The sequence below is a fragment of the Salvelinus sp. IW2-2015 genome, linkage group LG6.2 (assembly GCF_002910315.2).
Source record: "Salvelinus sp. IW2-2015 linkage group LG6.2, ASM291031v2, whole genome shotgun sequence".
NCBI classification, from domain to species: domain Eukaryota; kingdom Metazoa; phylum Chordata; class Actinopteri; order Salmoniformes; family Salmonidae; genus Salvelinus; species Salvelinus sp. IW2-2015.
In genome coordinates this window covers 18,528,646-18,533,715 of record NC_036846.1, presented here as the reverse complement: position 1 = coordinate 18,533,715, position 5,070 = coordinate 18,528,646, and the positions used below count along the sequence as shown (strand labels likewise).

The following is a 5,070-nucleotide window of genomic DNA, read 5'->3' as shown; positions in this document are numbered from 1 at the left end:
TTTAACCAGGTAGGCCAATTGAGAACAAGTTCTCATTTACAACTGCGACCCGGCCAAGATAATGCAAAGAAGTGCGACACTGTAACGGCTTTCGTTGGTGGAAGGAGAGGAGGACCAAWATGCAGCGTGGTACGTATCCATAATAACTTTTAATGAGAATGAATACAAAATACAAAAAGAACAAGAGAATCAAATGAAAACCGAAACAGTCCCGAATGGTGCAAACACTGAAACGGAAAACAACTACCCACAACCCATAGTGGGAAAAGARGCTACCTAAGTATGATTCTCAATCAGAGACAACGATCGACACCTGCCTCTGATTGAGAACCATACTATGCCAAACACATAGAAATATAACGTACAGAACAAAACATAGACAAACAACATAGAATGCCCACCCCAACTCACGCCCTGACCAAACTAAAATAAAGACATAAAAAAGGAACTAAGGTCAGAACGTGACAGATACAAACTGTAATGCGTGTGTACTGGCGGCAGAGAAGTCAGGCGCAGGAGAGCAAAGACTGGGTTAAAATTGTGCAGTTTAATAATAAAAATCACAGTGAACAAAAACAATAAATAAATACAATGGGACGAAACCCAGGCATAACGTGCACAAACTTTTACAATCAACAATACAATCAACAAGGACATGTGGGGAACAGAGGGTTAAATACACAACATGTAATTGATGGGATTGAAACCAGGTGTGTGGGAAGACAAGACAAAACAAATGGAAAATGAAAGGTGGATCGGCGATGGCTAGAAGACCGGTGACGTCGACCGCCGAACGTCGCCCGAACAAGGAGAGGGACCGACTTCGAAGGAAGTCGTGACACAAACAACAACACCAGAGTACACATGGAATAACACAATGACGGTCATCACATAGAAAAAGTCTATATACAGTGTGTGCAAATGAAGTTTGGGAGGTAGGGCAATAATAGGGCGTAGTGACGAAATAATTACAATTTAGCAAATAAACTGGAGTGATAGATGTGCAGAAGAGATGAATGCAAGTAAGGATACTGGGGTGCAAAGGAGAAAAAATATATATAATAACAATATGGGGAGAGGTAGTTGGATGGGCTATTTACAGATGGGCTTATGTACAGTGCATGTTTTGAGCTGCTTGATAGCTAATGCAAAGTTTAGTGGGGGAATATGAGTCTCCAGCTTCAGTGATTTTTGAGTTCGTTCCAGTCATTGGCAGCAGAGAATGGAAGAAGGCGGCCGGAGGAGGATTGGCTTTGGGGGTGACCAGTAAATTACCTGCTGGAGCGCGTGCTACGGGTGGGTGCTGGCTAGGTGACAGTGAGCTGAGATAAGGCGGGGCTTTACCTAGAACAGACGTATAGATGACTGGAGAAAGTGGGTTTGGCGACGAATATGAAGCGAGGGCCAGCAACGAGAGAATACAGGTTGCAGTGGTGGGTAGTATATGGGGCTTTGGTGACAAAACGGATGGAACCGGTGATAGACTGCATCCAATTTGCTGAGTAGAGTGTTGGAGGCTATTTTGTAAATGACATCACCGAAGTCAAGGATTGGTAGGATAGTCAGTTTTACGAGGGTATGTTGTGAGTTGTATGGAATTGAAGCTCGTTTACTGTATTACTGTGGGGCTCTTTCACTTCAAAGAATAGGCAAGAGCACCAACCATGGAGAATAGTAAGACAGTTCATTATTTCTATAACTACACTATATTGTTTGTCCTTGTGTGTCTGTGCGTGTTTTTCAGTATAAAGTACTCTGCAGCCACTTAGTGTGAACATCAGGTGAGACCACACACACAGATTCCTGTTGAACACTGTCRCTYTAACTACCTGACTTTCTCAATAACAGTCTGTCTCCTTCCCTTTATCCCTCTCCCCCTTCTCCCTAAATCTTCTAGGTCAGATATTCCCAACGCGCAATGTCATCGGCGGTACGCTAAATAAAAATGTGATTCACATTTGTTTTTAATTCCAAAAAGGTTTCTTCACATTTTCAAACAGTACATTTATATTTTCCAACGAGTTTTTTTTCTTGCCTGAGTTGCCTTGTTTCACTGCCAAAAATAAAATTAAACCATCTAGTGGTCAGCGAAACAACAACACAATGTCAAATACAGATAGCCTAGTCAAATAATTAACATCCAAATCACATTAACCGTAACTCTCTCGCGGGAAACCTTCACTTGCGCATACATTTAGAAACTAAACATGACAWTTTGAAAAATATGCCACAGGAGTTTTGTGAGCGAGAATAAAGACAACTTTCCAGTAGCAAGACATGTATAAAAGCAACAGATACCATTAATAAGAAGGTGCTAGAAGTGTCTTATATGGTGACCTACCGAGTGGCTAGGACAGGCAAGCAAGCCCCTTACTATTGTGGAGGACTTAATTATTCCTGCTGCCGCGGATATGGCTGGGACAATGCTGGTGGAAAAGGCCCAAAAAACGATACACACAATGCCTTCATCAAACAACACTGTTTCACAACGCATCAGTGACATGGCAGGAGATGTTTTGAAACAATTACTGCATCTCATACAAGCCAGTGAATTATATGAGTTACAGCTGGATGAGTCAACAGACGGCGGGCCTGGCACAGCTCCTGGTRTATTTCCGTTTTGTTTATGGGGGGTCAATTAAGGAAGACATCCGCTTCTGCAAACTACTGGAAACCAGGACAACATGAGAGATTATTTTTAAAGTACTGGACAGCTTTGTGACATCAAATGGACTTTGGTGGTCAAGATGTTTTGGTATCTGTACTGATGGCGCAAAAGCTATGACARGGAGACATAATGGAGTGGTAACGCACGTGCAAGTAGTTGCCCCCGACGCCACTTGGGTACACTGCAGCATCCACCGAGAGGTTCTTGCTGCCAAGGGAATGCCTGACAGCTTGACAGACGTTTTGGACATTACGTTGAAAATGGTTAACCATGTTTAATGTAAGGCCCCTGAACTCTTGTGTATTTTCTGCACTATGCAATGATATGGGCAGCGACCATGTAACGCTTTTACGACATACAGAAGTGCGCTGGTTATCAAGRGGCAAAGTATTGGGGTGGCAGGTAGCCTAGTGGTTAGAGCGTTGGACCAGTAACCAAAAGGTTCCTAGATCAAATCCCCAAGGTAAAAATCTGTCATTCTGCCCCTGAACAAGGCAGTTAACCCACTGTTCCTAGGCAGTCATTGTAAATAAGAATTTGTTCTTAACTGACTTGCCTAGTTAGATAAATAAAATTGACATCTTTTTTTAATTGAGAGATGAGCTTAAAGTTTTCTTTACTGACCATAATTTTCACTTGTCTGACCGCTTGCATGATGACGGGTTTCTCACACGACTGGCCTATCTGGGTGATGTTTTTTCTCACCTGAATGATCTGAATCTAGGATTACAGGGACTCTCCGCAACTATATTCAATGTGCGGGACAAAATTGAGGCTATGATTAAGAAGTTGGAGCTCTTTTCTGTCTGCATTACACACAGGTCTTTCCATCATTGTATGATTTTTTGTGTGCAAATTAACTCAAGCTTACGGACAATGTCAAATGTGATATAGCGAAGCACCTGAGTGAGTTGGGTGCGCACTTACTCAGGTACTTTCCCGAAACAGACGACACAAACAACTGGATTCGTTATCCCTTTCATGCCCTGCCTCCAGTCCACTTACTGATATCTGAATAAGAGAGCTTCATTGAAATTGCAACAAGCGGTTCTGTGAAAATGTAATTTAATCAGAAGCCAGTGCCAGATTTCTGGATAGGGCTGCGCTCAGAGTTTCTTGCCTTGGCAAATCGCACTGTTAAGACACTGATTCCCTTTGCAACCACGTACCTATGTGAGAGTGGAGTCTCGGACCTCATTAGCATGAAAACTAAATACAGGCACAGACTGTGTGGAAAATAATTTAAGACTGAGACTCTTTCCAACATTGCAGAGTTATGTGCATCCTTTCAAGCACACCCTTCTCAATAACCTGTGTTGAGTTATTCACMATTTTTGATGAACAAATAAGGTTTAATATGTAASATGGCTAAATAAAGAGCAAAATGATTGATTAATATTATATTATTATTTGTGCCCTGGTTCCATAAGAGCTCTTTGTCACTTCCCACGATCCGGGTTGTCACAAAAACTCACACTCATTCTTATGTTTAATACATGTATTGTATAGTCTGTGTGTGGCAGGCTTACAATGATGGCAAAAAACAACATTTGAGAATGCACTGACCCTGGTGCTAGAGGGGGTACGCAGCTGGAGGTTGAATGTTTGAAGTGGTACGGGACTATAAAACGTTTGGGAACCACTGCTCTAGGTTATATCAGCTGTGTCGGTGAAACCCTCCTGCATCTGAACTGGCTACATAGAGGAAACAGCATGATAAGAGGTCAGAGGTCACTTGGTCGGGTTAGACAGGAAGTATTATTAAAGAGATGCTTTACATTGAAATACAGATAGAGATGTAGTAGTCCCAGAGTTAATGCTCCAAGGTCAGTTTTGCATTTCACCTCCTGATGATTATAATGACTGACTGTGTTAGAATWWAAAAAACAAGGCTTAATCATGCTAGCGCTCTCTCCATCTGTCTCTCATCTGCAGGTATGTTTTGATGTGAGAGAGGATGCCAACCCCCAGTCCCGTCATCGCCACCTCACCCGCTCTTAAGATAACCTTCGGGCCAACTGGGGGCCTAAGGCTGCTTAGGAGACTAAGCTAGAGACACTATTATGTAATTGTGATTAACTGATAGAATATTAAGTTTAGTAGCACTGTAATTCATTAATCATATGCTGTCTTCCCTGCTCCTCTGTTCTTACCTCTTTCCCTTTGTCTTTAACACTCTCTCACACCTTTCTCCCCCCCTTCTCTTTCTTCCTCTGGTTTTATAATGGACACCAGATGTGCATTGAAGTAGAKTGAATTTGTTTTGATAATATTATTTATAACACTTGGATAATTAATTTCTTTCAATAAAGCATTTCACATTCTCTACTGGTTGAAATTAAGTTTCTCATTTGATGAAATACTACACCTATCCTGTGTCCTGATGTAACAGTATAACTTTA

The 5,070-nt window shown here is 41.8% G+C and overlaps 1 long non-coding RNA gene across 1 annotated transcript in view; it reads left to right on the top strand.

Annotated features, from left to right (window-relative positions):
* LOC139027939 (uncharacterized) overlaps positions 1-4,861 on the top strand; it is a 6,304-nt gene extending 1,443 nt beyond the window's left edge. The window contains exons 2-3 of the long non-coding RNA XR_011480078.1: positions 10-129; positions 4,604-4,861. This is a non-coding gene — a long non-coding RNA (uncharacterized lncRNA). The remainder of the gene's footprint in view (positions 1-9; positions 130-4,603) is intronic.
* Positions 4,862-5,070: the final 209 nt, after the last annotated feature.